Genomic DNA, 22,761 nt, shown 5'->3' with positions numbered 1-22,761 from the left:
AGAACTAGGGGGGAGGGTAGAGAATGGAGTCAAGGTGTGTGTAGGTGGAGAAGAAACAGGATGGAAGAGAGAGAGAGAGAGTTAGGGAGCCAGGGAAAAGGACAGAGTAAGGGAGGGTGAGGTGAGGATCATAGTTGATAGGAGGGACAAATGGAGGCAAAGAGGGCATCATCAGGGAGGGGGAATTGATGGAAGCCATCTCAGGAAAGGAGATGAAGGATGTAGAGGTCGAGGGTAGGGGAGACACAACAGTGAAGGCGCAGCAGCAGGCGGGGGTTGGAGAGGAGGAGGAGCAAACAAGGGATGAGGGGGATCAAGTCGGTGGGAAACGTAGAGGACGTGGACATGTTCGAGGAAAATGAGAAAATGGGGAAAGGATTTGCATGGAGTATGGGAGGCGTATATGGAAGGCGGTGCAGAGAGCATGGCACTCGAGGATCTGGAGGGACTTATAGAATTTGGGGGGGGGGGGGGTGCCTGTACAGCTTATTTTCGTGCAAAATATTTTATTAATTTCTTCGACGAAATTTTGGGGTGTGAACTGTATGCGGTGGTGGCTTATTATGGAGCCAATACGGTAAGTATATGCATATAAGCTAGTGTGCATATATGAATGTAAAAAGTACACTTACGTACAAACATTGTAAATGCGAAAAACCAAATACAAATTAGTCGTTGCAACACAATGTCATCTTAATGCGTTTCCATGGCTACACGTAAGCCATTTTGTATGTGTGTTTAATGCGGGTGATTCTCAAAAAATTAGAACTTAGAACTACTTAAACCTAACCAACATAAGGACATCACACAACACCCAGCCATCACGAGGCAGAGAAAATCCCTTACCCCGGCGGGAATCGAACCCGAGGACGCTACCGCACGACTACGAGCTGCGGACCGGCTGAGTCTGACACAATACTTTGTATCTATTGGATTTTGGCAGATGGAATTTCAGATGTGTGAATATTATATTCAATTGCTATTGTTCATACGTTTCTCATTATGTGCTCTTTCTTTTTCATTGAGTTCCTTTGAAAATCGATTAGTGCTGAAACGCGTGAGGATTAAAGCCAAATAATAATTACTTGCGGTCAAGGCGTGAGTTTTGTTATAAGTGCAGAATATGGCGGCCCCGTCACATTAAGGTTTTATGTAGTATGTCTGTAGATCAAATTCTGATCTCAAGTTTAATGAGATACTTCGGGAACAATGACCTTCTCCTTGTGAATTCTCATGGAATCCAAACTTGCACTTTTTTCGAATGGCTTCCTGAGAGCTATCGATCGACTCTCGTGGATACAGTACTGTTTGATTCTGGAAAATATTAGCTCGGTACGAAAATACCATCCAATGGGGTATCAGACGGAGGCTGTGACTGAACTGAGAGTTTAATGGCGTTAAATCTTTGATGATCAGTCAGACAGAAGTGAAAGTAACCTCTAACAGAAACAAATTTATAAGACAATTCGACAGCGTTTTTCAAGTAGTGGGTTCTAATGGTTCAAATGGCTCTGAGCACTATGGGACTTAACATCTGAGGTCATCAGTCCCCTAGAACTTAGAACAACTTAAACCTAACCAACCTAAGGACATCACGCACATCCGTGCCAGAGGCAGGATTCGAACCTGAGACCATAGCGGTAGCGCGGTTCCAGACTGAAGCGCCTAGAGACGATCGGCCACAGCGGCCGTCCAAATGGTGGGAGTGTTCCACTATTTCAGTTACTCTGGTTGGGGAACTGATTCTTGATATTTCTTTTGGTATCCTTTATTTAATTTTGCGTATTGGGTGTATCTTAAGATACTGGGCCTTGTTCATTCCAAACTATAGTTGGAGTCACGAACGATGGCGGCCGAATTTAAGCTTGTTCTGCACACCTGCACGTATGCTCCCACAGCCAGTGAGCGTTCGTGAGTTCTCTGCTGTGAACGCCGTAGCTAATGCGAGCATTAAACGTGATCTTAGGGAGTTGTTTAGTGAAGTTCGATTCCATTTGTCGCTAGTCTAGATGTCATCGCTGATTGTGGTGGTAAGTCATAAATTCTGTATAAGTAATCGAGAGACATAATTTGCAGAATAATAGCCTTCTTAAAGGGGAAAACATGCGCATCCACATATCATAACTGCCGTTTGCAATAGCCAACAATGCATTCGCCATCCGTGCCGCGACATGCGCGAACTGCCATCGTTCTTGGATCGGACTCGAGTACCATGAGTGAGCTTTGTTTCAAGTGCTGGTTTGTCACGAACTGCCCAACTCATAGCTCGGCTGCACATTCCTTCATGCACCGCATGATAAATCACTCTTTTTAGCTGAACAGTCATTGTGTCCCATGTTGCAGCCCTTGTTCGTCAGATCATCACGTGTTACCCAAACGGAACTGAAGTGTTCACGAAACTCGAAGTGTTGACTGCTAATGCCTGTAGCAACTGCAGGTATCTTCACTCATACTCATTTAGTTTTTACACATTTTGGACGAGTAGCATTCTTAGGTAAATGGATGGGTTACCTGTTCTTAATCACACTTGGCGTACGCAAACCGTGCCGTATGTCTTGGTTCAGCTGCTATCACTACATTCTGCAGTGCATATTTTAAAATGCAAAATTGTTCGCCGAATGGCTACCTATATGCGCAGGGAATTTTTCCTTATGTTTCTATTTTTCTAATTTTAACGAGATGTTTGCAGCCAAGTGTCTAAGGTCCGATACGTCTCCATGCCCTGTCTGTTCGTTGTCTGGTTATTTTCGTGATTGTGCATTATATGTGTAAATTTGGCCTGTCCGCTCTCTGTCTATAAACATGTCGTTCAAACTATTCAAGTCTTATCCGCTGTGGTGTTTCCCCATGTCGAATACACAACTGGTCCATCTTACAATAGACTAACTGTTTGCCATACACTCCGTACTGTTGTGTATAAGGGACAGTCCATTTAATGAAATACCGTCGAATCAAACCAAATGTCAAATTATGTATCGATATTTGTATCTTAAGTATCCCGTATTGTGCATTTCTTTCTAAACGTATATCTATTTGAACTCGGTGCCTGATTAAAAAAAAAAATCATTCATGATCAGAGTTACTTCTTCCTCTTTAGATATTTTCTTGTATCACGCATTTACGATACCAATCTGACCCTACATGCCTAACCCTTAAGTAATAGTGCAAGAAGAACGTACGTGTGCCCTGAAAAGAGGATAAGAGTTAAATTAACAAATGTTTAACGAAATGAACAGCACAGAAACGTCCCTAATGCCACATCACTGCCCCATATTTGATAATACAAATTTATGCAGAGAAACAAGCGTGAGAGCTGACACGAACCTAACGTTGGTGGAAGACAAAGATTTTCATTCCAGACAGTGAAACGCAGTACCAACACCAATAACTCTTTAAAGAAACTCCCCAGCATTTCTTGACAATCCGGCTCAGGACGGCAATTTAAGTCTTTAACAGAGACATTCCCCTTTGGAGTGGTGTGACGGGATAATTTATTCACTTTCAAGAAATTCATAAAGGGAAGAAATTAACGGAACTAACAACATTTGGGTTTTAGAAGGGGATTAGCTATATTATTATTTTATAGTCTATTACTTTCCACCAGTAACAAAGAAGACCTGCTTAATGACATCGGGTAACGGCTTGGTAAAGGCCTCTTTCAGGTAATCTACTTGTTACTAAAATGAAAGAGAGAACAGTAAATAAATTATAAGTCTAATAAGTGTGCCACTGGGTTTCAACGTAACTTCTTACGTAATACAATAAAGCAAATTAAAATCGTAATCATGTAACGGAGATAAAATCTTGCAGCGACTCTTACGGTATATGAAGGTTTTTGTAGAACAACAGTTAATGAATAAAAGCCAGAGAGAAGTTTTAACCATTGATGAAACAGTCGTTTTCAGTGACCATTATGTTACTACATGATGCCGAATGTCATCCAGAAAAATTTAAGTTAATCGACTCTGGCCAAGGCCGTTTAAGTGATGACGTGCAGTAACTTATTTTTTTTTAGCAGCTGAAAAAGGTATGACGTTGTATGGATCTTTTTGCGAGCGATGTTTCCAGATTATTGGTACTTCTCGCACCGTTCGTGCAACAGGAAACGAAAATCGATAAATCCGACAAGACATACATTTTACGATGAACGGAAATGTGTCTACATCTACATCTACATTTATACTCCACAAGCCACCCAGCGGTGTGTGGCGGAGGGCACTTTACGTGCCACTGTCATTACCTCCCTTTCCTGTTCCAGTCGCTTATGGTTCACGGGAAGAACGACTGCCTGAAACCCACCGTGCGCGCTCGAATCTCTCTGATTTTGCATTAGTGATCTCCTCGGGAGGTATAAGTAGGGGGAAGCAATATATTCGATACCTCATACAGAAACGCACCCTCTCGAAACCTGGACAGCAAGCTACACCGCTATGCAGAGCGCCTCTCTTGCAAAGCCTGCCACTTGAGTTTGCTAAACATCTCCGAAACGCTATCACGGTTACCAAATAACCCTGTGACGAAACGCGCCGCTCTTCTTGGGATCTTTTCTATCTCCTCTGTCAAACCGACCTTGTACGGATCCCACACTGATGAGCACTACTCAAGTATAGGTCGAACGAGTGTTTTGTAAGCAACCTCCTTTGATGATGGGCTACATTTTCTAAGGACTCTCCCAATGAATCTCGACGTTGTACCTGCCTTTCCAACAATTAATTTTATATGATCATTCCACTTCAAATCGTTCCGCACGCATACTCCCAGATATTTTACAGAAGTAACTGCTACAATAAAGGATCCTTCTTTCTATGTATTCGCAATACATTACATTTGTCTATGTTAAGGGTCAGTTGGCACTCCCTGCACCAAGTGCCTATCCGCTGCAGATCGTCCTGCATTTCGCTGCAATTTTCTAATGCTGCAACTTCTCTGTATACTACAGCATCATCCCCGAAAAGCCGAATGGAACTTCCGACACTATCTACTTGGAGAAGTAGATGCACATCTCGTTGTTGAGCAGTAGAGTGACGCTACTACGACGACGGAATATTACTACAGAAAAATAATTGCTACCCTTGATTCTTTTATGGAGATACCGTATGTGCAAGAAACTGCGATATCAGTGAGGAGGTGCTGCAGCTGCAAGTAAGCAGTGCGAGGGTTATGAGCTGGCCTGTCATGTGGAGTCACGTAATGAACGAATGCCACACATTATTCTGCATCACAATCAGGAAAATGAGCTTCCACCAATATAAGCCGACTCCTCCCTGTCCATGGCTGGACACGGCAGGTACAGGAGAGAGATTGCGTCCAATTCAGACAGACAATAGCGGCGTGGCGACTGGGAATCTCACCGCGGCTCTCTGGCCGCTTCCCTGGAATGCGCACCCCGTATGCGGTACGGTCTACCGCCCCAGCTCCGCCTGCCCCGAAGCGTCATCAGAGGTTCACGTCACTGACCGAACATAATGGAAAGCGGTATTCAGTCAGGGGCCGCTATGGCTTGCTCATGCGCTGTACCACTGATTCACCACTTCCTTCGTTCTGCTGCAGAACACAATGGGGAGCACTGCAATGTCCCCTTCCGAAACCCAATGCTAGGTACGCCATTTGTATCGCAGATGCCGCCTTAGTCATTTACTTTATACATTTATTTACTTACCGAGGCAGAATTATACACCGAAAAAGAGAAATACACTGCCTGAAGAATTAATACATCCCTTTAGAGGTTTCCATTCCAGTTGAGATTTATTGTTGTCATAGAGTACGTGAAACGATTATACTTACAGGTCAACAGCGGAAGCGGTTCTGAGGTACTGTAACACTTATATCGATTAGGAGTAGGTCTATTTTAAGTAAATGTGTATATGCAATTTATGAAGTGTGTATTCTGTGTTGTTTAAACTCCTAGATGTATGGCAAGAAAATTAGAGTTTTTTTAATCTTTATGTGCAAAAAGCAAAAGAATTTGCTGAAATTTTAAATTATTATTATATGGATATGTTTACGAAAGAAGTATGTTTGTTAAAAGCTGGTTCATGCTTAGAGCACCTGTATTTCTAACATGTAAACGCTGTAGGGAAGTCCCTCCGCAAGGAAAGTGGAATGGCGAGATGTAAAAGGTGGGATTGGCGGTCGAACTGAGTGGCTCGTTTGTGTGAACGGTGCGTAGTGTGTGGTTAGCCCTAGCACGGTACACCTGGACGGTGCTAAGAGAGGCTACTGGAAGCTTCATTAGAATGGATTTCCCTCAGATGAGGATCTGGCTATTATTTGGTATCCGCGGAGTAACGGAATGGCTCTATGTTGAATATCCGACGCCAAGAAGTGATTTTATAGAGCATTCAAGCATCAAGAGCCGTGAGTACAGTTAGCCGCCATTTCGCTTACCACTAATGTTCGCCACTGCTTCACAGACTTCATACATTCAGTTACGTGATGTACGAGAATCGTCCACGAGGTAAGTTCCGTTTCTGTTTCAAACCCAGCAGCAGTGGCCGGGTGGTTCTAGGCGCTACAGTCCGGAACCGCGCGACTGCTACGGTCGCAGGTTCGAATCCTGCCTCGGGCGTGGATGTGTGTGATTCCTTAGGTTAGTTATGTTTAAGTAGTTCTAAGTTCTAAGGGACTGAAGACCTCAGATGTTTAGTCACATAGTGCTCAGAGACATTTGAACCATTTTTCTATTTTTAACCGCGGCAGCGCTACGATCGCAGTTCCGAGCATGCGCGCCAGTTACTCTGACTCAAGGAGAAGACATGTACGCCATTTTCAGATCGCTGCTGCCGACGTGTACATTGTAGTGCTTCTTTATAAAGTCAGCCGTAATTGAAAATGGCACCGCGTGTGAAATCATACCTGTGATTCGTTTTCTAAGTGCAAAAAAAGTTAAACCAAAATGCTATGAGTGATTCAATGTTTAGAAGATGGGTCATACTGTTCAATGAACGACGTGATAAAGTGCACGAGTAAGAACGAAGTGGACGGCAGTCTATGGTTACTGATGAACTGGTTCACACAATTGAAGAGAAGATTAAGCATACCGTAAGTTTACACTTAGTGCCCTTGCTATGGAAGTTCCGCAAATCTCACGATCACTAATTCATGAAATTGTTCCTGAAAAACTGAAATTTCGAAAACTTTTTTCACGTAGGGTACCCCAAAATTCTTACTGAACAACACAAATAACAACGGATGGGCAGTGCACTTCAGTTTTTGATATGCTTTCTCAGATAGTCACGGGGGATGGAACTTAGGTATCGTACGACACCCCTGAAACAAAACGGCAATCAGAGGAATGGAGGCACACTTCAGCCCCAACGAAGGTTAAGGCTAAGCAAACCTTGACTCGTCTAAAAGCCATGTGCACCGTATGTTGGTACAGAAAAGGCATTTTGCTGATTGATTTCTTACCACGAGGCCAAACAATCAATGCACAACGTTACTGCGAGACCATTAAGAAATTGCGCAGTGCAGTACAGTACAAGCGCCGTGGATTACTGTCAAAAGGTGTGGTTCTTTTTTCACGATAATGCCCGACCTCACACGGCGAATGTGACCAAACAATTCTTACAGGAATTTCACTGCGACGCGTTTGATCTTTCTCCGTAGAGCTCGGACCTCGCTCCTAGCGCCTTTCATCTCTTCTTACAACTAAAATCTGTCCTTGGTGGTCAACACTACAACGACGATGACCAGCTGAAAGAGCGTGTTACCACATGGTTGAATACATAGGCGACAACATTCTATGAACAAGACATACAAAAACTTGTGCAACGCTATGACAAGTGCCTACAAAATTTCAGAAGCTACGTAGAAAAGGAGTTTAACAGTTGAAGATTTTTTTACAACAAATATTTTTTCTGTATCCGTACGCGTCAAACGGAACTTACTTTGTGGACATACCTCGTATATTGGCGTGGACCAGTTAATTTGTATGTTCTTTCAATAATAAACACATAAAACGTCAATTCGTGTTCCAAACCATAACTTCAATCCTGATGAAACCTACGCAGGGTCCTCTCCTAAGCGCTACTAGAACCTAGTATCCTGATTTACAAGAACAATTCTGGCATTCACGTGTTTAAAAGTGAATTTTTGTCTCAAGTAAAAAAAGTAGCAAAAGTTAAAAAGTAAATTTTGAATCTTTTGCTTATGGACTACTCCAAGAGAAATTGTTAAGGTAGGAGTTTTAAATTCCATAAATTAAAATTTAATCAATAGGAAAGTAAAAACCTTAATTATATAAAAGCTAAAAGCACAAAACTAAAGTTGGATACCCTTTTGCTCAAGTATCCTTAGTTTATTATAAATTATTATTTTGTAGGATCACAACGCAAGATTGTGTAAATACTATTGCCAAGAATACCTGTTTCACAGGTGATTAACGTACAAGTACATATAAATCTTTAATGAACCGATTAGCGGTAGTACTGTTAGAAGTGAAGTTACACATTTTCAAAGATAGTGTAGTTTCGGTACCCACCATCAATGGTCCCTTTTGAAGTTCATTAATCGCAGTGTTGCGTTTTATTAGCTTACAAAGTTGTTGTTGTTGTGGTCTTCAGTCCTGAGACTGATTTGATGCAGCTCTCTATGCTACTCTATCCTGTGCAAGCTTCTTCATCTCCCAGTACCTACTGCAACCTACATCCTTCTGAATCTGCTTAGTGTATTCATCTCTTCGTCTCCCTCTACGATTTTTACCCTCCACGCTGCCCTCCAATACTAAATTGGTGATCCCTTGATGCCTCAGAACATGTCCTACCAACCGACCCCTTCTTCTGGTCAAGCTGTGCCACAAACTTCTCTTCTCCCCAATCCTATTCAATACTTCCTCATTAGTTATGTGATCTACCCATCTAATCTTCAGCATTCTTCTGTAGCACCACATTTCGAAAGCTCCTATTCTGTTCTTGTCCAAACTATTTATCGTCCATGTTTCACTTCCATACATGGCTACACTCCATACAAATACTTTCAGAAAAGACTTCCTGACACTTAAATCTATACTCGATGTAAACAAATTTCTCTTCTTCAGAAACGCTTTCGTTGCCATTGCCAGTCTACATTTTATATCCTCTCTACTTCGACCATCATCAGTTATTTTGCTCCCCAAATAGCACAACTCCTTTACTACTGTAAGTGTCTCACCAAGTAATTTAAGTTAATGATTAGCTCTTAGAGATAATTTTTACTTCTGCAATAATCAAAGAACCTTGGGTAGTGAAACTACTAGTTTATGGGTCCACTTCATATTGTCCTCTTATTACGAGACAAAATTAACTATTACATTTACTAAGGAAAACTTCTATATGTAGAAAAGGTAAAACAGTGTATTAAAGATGTTATTCATCTTTATTTGTGTTATTCATGTCAGTTAAGATAGAAACCCCTCATGTTCAAAATTATTTCGGCACTTCATGCAGTGATGTTTCAGTATTCTGATTAAGTAATGCTATTGATTGTGGCCGACATTAGTATGAGTTCGGTGCAGCTTTATTCCTCATAATTTACGGATGTGTGTTTTATTGGTAACTCCTGCTACATACAGTACAGAGTGCACTGGGTCAGTTTGTATCCTGTTTGCTATTCAAAGGGAAATCTCAACATAAGTAACTTCAGTAGCTAATATCCAATTTTCTCAAATATATATTTCCAAATTAATGTTCCTAAAAAGCTGGCGACCCATCATTTTTTTCATTCACTTACAATTTTACCATTTGTGTTAACTCCGAAGGTTAGAGCCCGTTTGGTTTTACTGTCAACTTCACGAAATTCTAAATTATAGTCCTACACCCTTTTCCATTAGGCACACGCAAGGTCGAACTTTTAAATCTTCTCTCAGGATAACATTAGCGTGTTTCTCGGTACGTTATTGTTATAGTACCAGGTATTTATCCATGCTGAAAACTGGTATTAGCACGTGGTGTAGCCTCCATGGACGCCGACTCTGACATCTTGTCGATTGCACAGATGGCGAATGTTGTCATGGGATACCTTACGTCACGCCTACTCGATCTGTTTATGTAGTTTTGTGAGAGTTGTTGGTTAAAAAGTCGCACAAGTCACTTCTCGTATCATCAAGTCCCACACTTGCGAGATTGGTGTCAAGTCCGGAGATCGTGCTGGCCAGCGAATTAGCTACAAGTCTTCCGGAGCATATTGAATTTTAAGGGCAGTATGTTGGAACAACATATCACCCTCCGGTTGCAAGAACCTCAAAAGAAGGGATCTAACAACATACTCCATCTACCCAGCAACATACTCCTCCAGGAACACCAAAGGAAAAAGTGAGCTGTAGTTTGTCGCATCACGGACCATAAGTCTGTGATGGAACGTTTGTGTCTTGGACAAATACACTCTACGAGACAGCGCTGCCTACGTCTAAGTCGTACAAGCAAACGATCATCACTTGCACGCAGACTACTGTCATCACTGAAGACCACGGCACAACATTCCATCTTCCATGAGATCCTCCGACGGCACCAGTAGAGCGGTGCACGCCATTGCTGTGTCGTGAGTGGAAGATTGTCTGCCCTTGGTAGCTGAGTGGTCAGCGCGACGGAATGTCATACCGAACGTCCCGGGTTCGATTCTCGGGTGGGTCGGAGATTTTCTTCGCTCAGGGACTGGGTGTTGTGTTGTTCTTATCGTCATCATTTCATCCCCATCGACGCGCAAGTCGCCGAAGTGGCGTCAACTCTAAAGATTTGCACCAGGCTAACGGTCTACCTGACGGGAGGCCCTATCAGCTGGAGTGGTGGGTGCCAGTAGTCTGCTAATAGCCGGTTCGCACGTCTGACTAATAATCCCCCTTACACGTGCTGTGGTTGCTGTACGATCTGCCATTTCTGCCGTTACAACACGATGGGCCTGACTTGCGTTTGTGCTGCGTGGGCGTCCAGAACGTCGTCTATGGGTGTGAGAATGTTCATGTGCCCAGTGATACCAGCCTCATTGAACAACTGACGCAGGTCATCCAACCTCTGTAACAATTCTACGAAACGAAAATGCTGCCGCTCGGAAGGCTACAATTTGATCCCTTTCAAAGACACTCAGTTGGCCGTAGTAAGCACGATCGCGTCTTCGAGGCTTGGTTGCCTCCTAGCTCTAAACGTTTATACCACACTGAGCCTTCTAGGATTGGATTGAATTGTTTGGGGGGAAGAGACCAAACAGCGAGGTCATCGGTCTCATCGGATTAGGGAAGGACGGGGAAGGAAGTCGGCTGTCCCCTTTCAAAGGAACCATCCCGGCATTTGCCTGGAGCGATTTAGGGAAATCACGGAAAACCTAAATCAGGATGGCCGGACGCCACTGGGCCTTCTATTAAACGGTAGAAACAGATGGCGCTCTGGCATCTATGCCACTACGCTTTCTGTAGTCGGACGACGTTGAAACCATTATCAGTCCAGTCCCCCAAGTGGCATATGCCGTCATCGGATTAAAATCGACGTCGTCGTAGCTGATACTCATTTTACTAAAGTTTTCGTTCTTTCGTGTTTGCGATTTAAAAACTGGGTTGTTTTAGAAATCAGCCATATGGAATCACAATTAATTTATTTTTAAATTTACCCAGACACGATTCGACACCAATGTGTCTTCTTCTGTGGGTAAATTTTTTTTATTTCTGTTAAGTGCAATATCACATTTGTAATATTTTAACTGCTGTAGGCCTAAGATAAACAATATTTGTCTTTCCATCAAACTGCGGTAAACTCGGAAAAACCACTCACACAACTACACCCACAAGAGTTTCATGCCACTCACAAGACTCCACGAACCCCTCTAACTAGTCTGCTCTACCCTTCAGCCAATCCTAAGCAAAGATAATAATTTTCTTTCCGTGCTGGAGAAGTACCCAGTCCCGTGCAGGGAGGAAGAGGTGTTACGCTCCCAACTTGCTTTTTCCCACTGGTACTTCAGGAATCCTGGGTTTCCACTTAGGCCTGAAGTGAACAATACATTTATCACAGATCAGTATGTGGATGGGCCGAACGTCCCAGCAGGGCTGACCAGGTGCCTCAGATAGACTAATAGAAGTGCTTTAGACGATTTCAGAGCCACCACAAATGTTGCATTCCATTCTAAAATTCTTCATAAGGCCTGAGACTTCCCAAAAATCTCGGAAAGCAGAGGGAAAACACTACCTGATGGCTCCATCGATAGTGTTTGGTGCCAAGGTGAACATAAAAATCTGTGAATTTCTTATGGCTGCCATTCCTTTATACAATGGACATTTATGACACTATCGAAATGCCGTGGCTGGGCAGCCTACTTATCTCCTGCATCCCTGTCCCTGCCATGGTCAGAGGCGCCTACCACGTAAATCCAGGGAGGCCGTCTTTTCTCCTCTTCGGCCGGAAGGATTGACTGCACACCGGAGCGAGATATTCTTGGGACCAGCGTTCTGCCCCCTGTAAGTGACTCGAGATGCTCCTCTCCCCAATAGCTGTACGTGGCTCCCAAGCCCCAAACGTCCACTGCAAGTTACACTATTAAATGACAGAACTTCTTACTTGTTGCCAACTCCAGAAAATACTATTCAAAGGGGAACCATCATATAGATCCCGCATAGATTAACAATGTCCATGCTTAGTGGCTGCTCTCGTGGATAACGTCCTGTCGTCTCACAAAAATAATGCCTGGGATGTAATAACATCAACAGTAGCTATGAGTATGAAACTAAATTAGTGACATGTCCTCTCTCAGCCTTGACAAGCTGCAACGTAGTCTCAGATCATGTATGTCAATCCTTTCCCGTTTTTTCCGCTCGAACAAATCGTCATGTAATATCGGAACACAGTCCTAACATCCAAGATACACATTCTAGGCTTATGCGTTCATTGTCTTTCACCGAATCCTGTGTCTCTCTCTCTGAAGACTTTATTTCTACAAGTGTCTAATATTCCGACTTAGTGCTGACTCTCTCTATACTGACTCTGTTGTGGGAAACTTAGCATTGCAGCAAAATTTAATTTTCAAATTTACTAACTGTATGGATAAGTCAAAATATTTCAAACGATAGCTGCCCTTCGGAAGGGTAAAGGTTCCGAATCTTCAGGCCTGCTATTCATGGTTTACTGCTTGTGACAATATGGGCCTGATAGATCCTTTATGAAACAGCATTGGACCACTGTGCCTTGACTACTGTGGCAGAATTCAGAACCGCTCCGTCCAACAGGTGGGGTCAACGCCGCAGGAGCTTCCTCGCTGCGGCCTAGCGGGATCATCAAAGGGCCCTCCTCTAGCACCACAGGCGTCGACAGGCTAGGCACCTGAGTGACCCTGTGCATTATAGCCAGGAGCAGCGAAACAAGCAGCACACCTGTGACAATAGCTCGGGGACGACACGTGGCGGCTGGTGGCTTAGCGAGGAAACAAGACAAGAGGTAACGGCGCTCATTGCGCGGAGAGCAGACCGGCCGCTGTTCTCCTTGTGCGTCAGGAGTCTGTGGTTGGAGGGCGCAGCTACTGACTTACCTTGTGCTGTGCATCTCCGATGCAGGACTCTTCAAGAGACACACTAATGTTTGACAGTGCTCGGCTTTGTTTAAGGGCGCTGAATTCCCTGAATGTTTCACCTGGCAGTGCCTATGCAGCGTTATGTAGCTCAGCTCTAGCAATACCAACTCATTTTCCGTAACGCGCGTCACCAAGGGGTTACTTAGTGTCAGCATAAAAATGTTAAAAGAATCGTTAACTGACACTGAATTACACTAACAATATAGTTTTTAAAGAGGTACTGATCTGTAAGTGAGGTCTGGAAAGTGAAAATGTCTTTTAGCACATTCATAGCAATATCAGAAAGCTCTCAATAATGCGTACTACCGACTTTATGAACACCACAAAAATACAAACAATGCAAATTACTTTCATTATTGTTGATTTTTACTTTCAACATACTTTTTAAAAAGATATTGATGTGTAAGTAAGGCACTGAATCTAGAAATATTGAATACGATCTGTATTCACATGGATTCCGGAAACAGCGATCGTGTGAGACCCAACTCCCTTTATTGGTTCATGAGACCCAGAAAATATTAGATACAGGCTCCCAGGTAGATGCCATTTTAATTGACTTCAGGAAGGCGTTCGATACAGTTCCGCACTGTCGCCTGATAAACAAGGTAAGAGCCTACGGAATATCAGACCAGCTGTGTCGCTGGATTGAAGAGTTTTTAGCAAACAGAACAAAGCATGTTGTTCTCAATAGAGAGACGTCTACAGACGTTAACGTAACCTCTGGCGTACTACAGGGGAGTCTTATGGGACCATTTGTTTTAACAATATAGATAAATGACCTAGTAGATAGTGTCGGAAGTTGCATGCAGCTTTTCGCAGATGATGCTGTAGTATACAGAGAAGTTGCTGCATTTGAAAATTGCAGCGAAATACAGGAAGATCTGCAGCGGATAGGGACTTGGTGCAGGGAGTGGCAACTGACCCTTAACATAGACAAATGTAATGTGTTGCGAATACATAGAAAGAAGGATCCTTTATTGTATGATTATATGGTAGCGGAACAAACACTGGTAGCAGTTACTTCTGTAAAATATCTGGGAGTATGTGTATGGACGATTTGAAGTGAAGGGATCATATAACATTAATTGTTGGTAAGGCGGGTGCCAGGTTGATATTAATAAGAAGAGTTCTTAGAAAATGTAGTCCATCAACAAAGAAAGTGGCTTACAAACACTCGTTCGGCCTATACTTGATTATTGCTCATCAGTGTGGGATCCGTACAAGGTCGGGTTGACAGAGGAGATGGAAAAGATCCATAGAAGAGCGGCACGTTTCGTCACAGGGTTATTTGGTAAGCGTGATAGCGTTTCGGAGATATTTAGCAAACTCAAGTGCCAGACTCTGCAAGAGAGGCGCTCTGCATCGCGGTGTAGCCTGCTGTCCAGGTTTCAAGAGGGTGCGTTTCTGGATGAGGTATCGAATATATTGCTTCCCCCTACTTATACCTCCCGTGGAGATCACGAATGTAAAATTAGAGAGATTCGAGAGCGCACGGAGGCTTTCCGCAGTCGTTCTTCCCGCGAACCATACGCGAGTGGAACAGGAAAGGGAGGTAATGACAGTGGCACACCGTTGGGTGGTTTGCGGAGTATAAATGTAGATGTAGATGTGGATGTATTGGGGAAAGTGACACCTATTATTGAGACTTAAATTTTTGGGTTAAATTTAACTGAAAAGTATAAAACATATACGAAATCTGTTAGGAGAATTGATTAAAAACAATTAATTTTTTGTAACAATAGATGAGTTAATTTTGACTCAGTAGACGACAATTTTTCAAAATTTTAGCATAAAGAACTTCCATCCCCACCTCCCTTGGCATTGCGTTTGCTAATTCACCTATGGCACTGCATTTTCTCTGTTGTACTACTGGTTCATTGTTCACATTACTGAACATGTTGCCCCCATTTCCTTCTCAAGGTTTCTTGGCCTGCCATTTAGCCTGTGTATACCTGCTTCTTATTTTACCATTGTTTTATTGAAGCACTTCTTGTGCATGAAGAAAGAAGAGTTAGACTTCAGTAGTATTGGATAATACAGCTATGTTGACCAATAAAATACGCACTCAGGCACTCCACTCCTCTACCTATTGCCACTGGAAAAACAAGCATATCTCAATAGCTAGAGTAATGTTTGTAGGTACAATACTTTTCGAGCATTTCGTAATGGTTGCTTATTTCCCTGACGTAATTTCGGTAAAATAACAGTATATACGCAGTTCAATGTTCAGATGCAGAGGAACGAATTTTAAGACCATAGATTAATCCTTGACTATAATTTGAATAACATTTGTTCTGTGGTAAGCGGGTCGATGGGAATGACACTGGGAATCATTGAATTAACATCTGGGGAAGAACTGCGATCTATAGATAATTTTGTATCAAATCACCAGATAACACAGTGATGGTACTGGAAGAAGAAACGAAGACTAGGAGTTACCCTGTAATCTATGTCAGGTAAATCAATAGCTTCACACTCTACATAAACATACAGACATTAGGGCCATTGAAATAAATAACCCGATGAAAAATTAGGCTAAAGGGTTAACAGAAGAGTTTATCAGTGTGGCATACGAATGCAACGTTATAATCTCTCTTTTCATTCATTGGTGTCCTATAGTACAGATATTCTTGTATAAGCTAAAGTGCAGTGCACTCACTTGGAAGACAGTAAGTTAGACCAGAGCCAGAGAGAGTCCGTGTTCCGATTAGGTGCAACGGTTATCCTGTGGTTCTTAGCCGTCTTTCCAATCTCATTGCATTTCAGTGCCATTGACGTCTGCCACACACATAACTCAGAGCTCGGTGCTACTGTACGCTGCTTTTTACAAAGTTAGAAAATGGCTCTTTTGCCCCAGGTTGAGCTAAGTCAACACTGCAGCATTCAAGCCACCGAGAACCTGTCTCAGTAGCTTATAATAAACTTCACGACTCACGTAAAGCGTGAATCCCAATCAGGTAAACCTTAGCTCCCAGTCCTCATACATCCGCACCCCCACTTTGCTTCCAAATCCCATGCTTCTACTGTCCAAACACAAAACAACGAAACCGAGAATTGTGTCTTACAATCTACGTTAGTATTATTGGTACCACAGCGCGGCGTGTTCAAAGCCGCTTCCACCGATACCAAACACGGTAGGCCTGAATTAATTGTAAGGCTTCACCAGTCATTTATTAAGTTCCAGTTGTCCACGAACGCTCACAGCGGACCACAACATTCAAAGATAGGTCATTACACATGAATCGTCGGAGCGTTTTGAGACCGACGGAGAGGCCTTTCTGTCACGGATCAGCACGGGGGACGAAAGATGGGTACACCACTTTGCGCCGGAAACAAAAACGTCAGTCCGTGGAGTGGCATCATCCTGATTCACCACGAAAGAAAAAACTCAAGACCACCCCCTCTGCGAGAAAAGTCATGGTGACAGTCTTCTGGGATTGTGATGGCGTCATTCTCGTCGATGTGGTGCCAAGAGGGTCAACGATCGATTCAGAGGCATACGTGAAGACTCTGAACTAACTCAAGAAACGTTCCTGGCGTCTTCGAACGGACAAGAATCCAGCAGAAATCTTGCTCCAACACGATAATGCACGCCCACACACAAGTCTGAGAACCTACATCCACATCTACATCTACATCCATACTCCGTAAGCCACCTGACGGTGTGTGGCGGAGGGTACCTTGAGTACCTCTATCGGTTCTCCCTTCTATTCCAGTCAACACACCGCCAAACTGGGTTGGACATCATTGCCTCATCCATCCTACAGTCCCGCCCTGGCACCCTCGGACTTCTATCTCTTTCGGCTGCTTAAAGATTCTCTATGTGGAACACACTTTGAAGATGCGGTGAGTGTCAGTCATGCGGTGAAAACATGGCTACGCCTACATGACAAGAATTTTTACCGGCAGGGAATACATGGTCTTCCACAACGTTGGCATACTGCCATATAACGTGATGGAGACTGCGTGGAAAAATAGGGCATGGACAAGACATGTTGATGTATATTGTCAACAAATTGTGACCCTTAATAATAAATATGTACTGAGAATAAAACTGTGGGGCATTTCTAAATGAAAGCACTTCGTATTTTCTAAGAATAAAAAGGTTATCAGTTTCTATAAGAAATACTATCTAGCTCTATCTCTTACATAAAAGAAATTACCGGCCAAGGTAGCCTAGAGCGCTAATGCGTCGCTTTCTGGACTCGAGTAGGCGCGCCATGCCCAGATGGAATTCGCCTGGCGGTTTAGCGAGGTCCAGTATGCCAGCCAGCCTGGATATGGTTTTTAGGCGGCTTTCCACATCCCGCCAGGTGAATACCGTGTGGTCACTACGATCCGTCTCAGTTACACAACTCGCAAACATTTCAAAACGCTCGCACTATTACACCGCTTACACTCGACGCAGATAGTTGGGTCACAGAAGTTCCGTCCCGGGGGTTCCGGGTGGCGGTAGGGAGGGCATCCGGACACCCTCTGTTCCTAACACTGCCAAATCTATAGTAACACGGCCGATCCCGCGTTGAAGCGGGACATTGGCCCCAAGGAAAAGAAAAGGCTCTATTACATAAAAACCTATTACAAATATCTGAAATAAAATAAAAGATTTTGTATTAATAATTGCGAAGAATGAAAAGAATTTATGAAAAATGATCAGCATAATCGAATAGCTCCAGACATACTTCACTTTACATTGCAAACGACGTTATCGAAGACTTATATTATGACGCGATTATTATTTAAAACTAAACAACAGTTTTCACTGCCTACATTTGCGAAAACAATTTTTTTTTTTTTTTTTTTCATCAGTCTACTGACTGGTTTGATGCGGCCCGCCACGAATTCCTTTCCTGTGCTAACCTCTTCATCTCAGAGTAGCACTTGCAACCTACGTCCTCAATTATTTGCTTGAGGTATTCCAATCTCTGTCTTCCTATACAGTTTTTGCCCTCTACAGCTCCCTCTAGTACCATGGAAGTCATTCCCTCATGTCTTAGCAGATGTCCTACCATCCTGTCCCTTCTCCTTGTCAGTGTTTTCCACATATTCCTTTCGTCTCCGATTCTGCGTAGAACCTCCTCATTCCTTACCTTATCAGTCCACCTAATTTTCAACATTCGTCTATAGCACCACATCTCAAATGCTTCGATTCTCTTCTGTTCCGGTTTTCCCACAGTCCATGTTTCACTACCATTCTCCAGACGTACATCCTCAGAAATTTCTTCCTCAAATTAAGGCCGGTATTTGATATTAGTAGACTTCTCTTGGCCAGAAATGCCTTTTTTGCCATAGTGAGTCTGCTTTTGATGTCCTCCTTGCTCCGTCCGTCGTTGGTTATTTTACTGCCTAGGTAGCAGAATTCCTTAACTTCACTGACTTCGTGACCATCAATCCTGATGTTAAGTTTCTCGCTGTTCTCATTTCTACTACTTCTCACTACCTTCGTCTTTATCCGATTTACTCTCAAACCATGCTGTGTACTCATTAGCCTGTTCATTCCGTTCAGCGGATCATTTAATTCTTCTTCACCTTCACTCAGGATAGCAATGTCATCAGCGAATCGTATCATTGATATCCTTTCACCTTGTATTTTAATTCCACTCCTGAACCATTCTTTTATTTCCATCATTGCTTCCTCGGGGAACAGATTGAAGAGTAGGTGCGAAAGGCTACAGCCTTGTCCTACACCATTCTTAATACGAGCCCTTCTTTCTCGATCGTCCACTCTTACTATTCCCTCTCGGTTGTTGTACATGTTGTGTGTGACCCGTCTCTCCCTATAGCTTGCCCCTACTTTTTTCAGAATCTGGAACAGCTTGCACCATTTTATATTGTCGAACGCTTTTTCCAGGTCGACAAATCCTATGAAAGTGTCTTGATTTTTCTTTAGCCTTGCTTCCATTATTAGCCGTAACGTCAGAATTGCCTCTCTCGTCCCTTTACTTTTTCTAAATCCAAACTGGTCTTCACCTAGCGCATTCTCAACTTTCTTTTCCATTCTTCTGTGTATTATTCTTGTAAGCAGCTTCGATGTATGAGCTGTTAAGCTGATTGTGCGATAATTCTCGCACTTGTCAGCTCTTGCCGTCTTCGGAATTATGTGGATGATGCTTTCCCGAAAGTCAGATGGTATATCGCCAGACTCATATATTCCACACACCAACGTGAATAGTCGTTTTGTTGCCACTTCCCCCAATGATTTTAGAAATTCTGATGGAATGTTATCTATGCCTACTGCCTTATTTGACCGTAAGTCCTCCAAAGCTCTTTTAACTTCCGATTCTAATACTGGATCCCCTATCTCTTCTAAATCGACTCCTGTTTCTTCTTCTATCACATGAGACAAATCTTCACCCTCATACAGGCTATCAATGTATTCTTTCCACCTATTTGCTCTCTCCTCTGCATTTAACAGTGGAATTCCCGTTGCACTCTTAATGTTACCACCGTTGCTTTTAATGTCACCAAAGGTTGTTTTGACTTTCCTGTATGCTGAGTCTGTCCTTCCGACAATCATATCATTTTCGATGTCTTCACATTTTTCCTGCAGTCATTTCGTCTTAGGTTCCCTGCACTTCCTATTTATTTCATTCCTCGGCGACTTGTATTTCTGTATTCCTGATTTTTCCGGAACATGTTTGTAGTTCCTCCTTTCATGAATCAACTGAAGTATTTCTTCTGTTACCCATGGTTTCTTCGCAGCTACCTTCTTTGTACCTATATTTTCCTTCCCAACTGTGATGGCCCCTTTTAGTGGTGTACATTCCTCTTCAACTATACTGCCTACTGCGCTATTCCTTATTGCTGTATCTATAGCGTTAGAGAACTTCAAACAATTATTGAGTCCTAAAGTCCTAAAGTTTGTAACCCCTCTGATCCCCAGATGCGGCGTGCTTCTACGGCCGATAAGGAGTGGGCGTTTCGCTGCCGGCTTGTTTGAAGAGAGACGGCTGCAGCGAGCCACACACACGGCCTCCACGTCGGCTCGCTGAATAATTTATGGATGTCAGACGCTGAGGGACCGCTGATCAATAGCATATCAGCTGGGGAGGAAGCGGTGATAGAATTAATACCGCCGTCTCTAGGGGGATCACGGCCAACCGCAGGCGGAAATGAAGCTCTGTGTACGCTACACGCCACGCGTCCCTGCCTCCCGCGAGAATGTCAGCTTGATAAAATTGGCGATTATTTTTTATTTTTTTGCGTCATCAGTCTTCTGATTGATCTGAGGCAGCCTGAATTCCTCTGCTCTGAAGCCTCCTCAACTCAGAGCACCACTTGTAACCTACTTAGTCAATTACTTGCTGTATTTATTCCTGTCTTCCTATACAGTTTTTACCCTCTACAGTTCTCTCTAGTTCCAAGGAAGTCATTCCCTGTTGTCTTAAGAGATATCCTATCGTCCTGTCCCTGTCGGTGTTTTCCACAATTCCTTTCCTCGCTGATCGTCGACGAACCACCCCACAGATTACCTCATCAGTCCATCTAAATGCTTCGATTCTCTTCTGGTTTTCCCACAGTCTATACTTCACTGCCATACAGTACTGTGCTCCAAACGCACTTTTTCAGAAATTTCTTCTTCAAGTGAGGCCTATATTTGATACCATTAGACTTCTCTTGTCCAGCAGATAATTGAGAACGTAGCTTGCAACTGCTACTCCGAGATGAAGTGTTTGGCACAGGAGAGGAATTCATGGGGGCCATATCGAACCAGTCAGAATGTTGATGAACCACTAGAAAAGGAAAAAAAGACCTCTATTTACCAGGAATGTCCTTTTCTTCCAGTGGTTGTCTGCCTTATATGCACTTCTTATTGGTTATTTTGCTGTCTAGGTAGTAGAATTCCTTAACTTCATCTACTTCGTGATCACCAATCCTGAAGCTTCTCGCTGTTCTCATTTTTGCTACTTCTCGTTACTTCGATCTTCCTTCGATTTACTTTCATTCCATATTCTGCACTCACCAGACAGTTCATTCCATTCACGATCTTTTAATTCTTCTCTTTCACTGAGGACAGCAATGTCATCAGCGAACCTTACCATTGATATCCTTTCACCCTGAATTTTAATTCCACTTCTCAACATGCCTTTTATTTCCGTCATTGCTTCCTCGATGTACAAACTGAACAGTAGGTGTGAAAGACTACATCCCTGTCCCATATACTTCTTAATCCGAGCACTTCGTTCTTTGTCTTCCCTTTTCATTGTTCCCTCTTGGTTCTTGTGCATATTTTATATTCCCTGTCTTCGTCTATAGCCTATCCCTATTTTTGTTAGAATATCGTACATCTTGCACAACTTAGCATAGCCGAACGCCTTTTCGGGTCTACAAATCATACGAACGTGTTTTGATTTTTCTATAGTCTTGCTTTCATTATGAACCGCAAAAACAAAACTGCCTCTCTTTTGCCTTTACTTTTCCAATAGTAGAACTCATCGTCATCTAACACATCCTCAGTTTTCTTTTCCATTCTGTCATATATTATTCTTGTCAGAAATTTGGACGCATGTGATGTTAGCCGAATTGTGCGATGATTCACTCATTGTCGGCTCTTGCAGTCTTCAGAATTGTGCCCATGATGTTATTCCGAAAGTCAGATGGTATGTCGCCAGACTCATGCATACTACACAACAACGTGAATAGTCAATTTGTTGCCACTTCCCCCAATAATTATAGAAATTCTGATGGAATGATACCTGTCCCTGCTAACTTGCTTGATTTTAAGTCTTGTAGAGGTCTTTCAAGTTCTGATTTCCATACTGGTTCTCCTATTTCTTGTATATCACGTCGTCAGGCAAGCCCCTCCCCTCATAGAGGCCTCCAATATTCTCTTTCCACCTGCCTGCCGCATTTAATTGTGGAAACCTTCTTGCACTCTTAATGTTACCATCCTTGTTATTAATATCCCCGAATGTTGTTTTGACTCATCTGTGTGCTGGATTAGTCATTCCGACAGTCATTTCAATCATTTCTCCTTAGATTTCTTCAGATTACTCCTGCAGTCATTTCGTCTTAGCCTCCCTGCACTTCCGATTTATTTGATTGCTAAGTGACTTGTATGGTGTGGCTTCAGTTTCCAGAGACTGCAGTCGTGTGTGCGAGTTGCGTTTTCGTGAGTGTGTGTGTGCGTGTGTGTGTATGTTTGTCTATTGTTGACAAAGGTATTAATGGCGAAAAGAAGAGATCACGTTTACTAAATCTTTCTTCCCATTGTTGGCAACATTTCCTTCAAAATTG

Source organism: Schistocerca americana, chromosome 1 (genome assembly GCF_021461395.2).
Source record: "Schistocerca americana isolate TAMUIC-IGC-003095 chromosome 1, iqSchAmer2.1, whole genome shotgun sequence".
Classification (NCBI taxonomy): Eukaryota; Metazoa; Arthropoda; class Insecta; order Orthoptera; family Acrididae; genus Schistocerca; species Schistocerca americana.
This window is presented reverse-complemented; position numbering follows the sequence as displayed.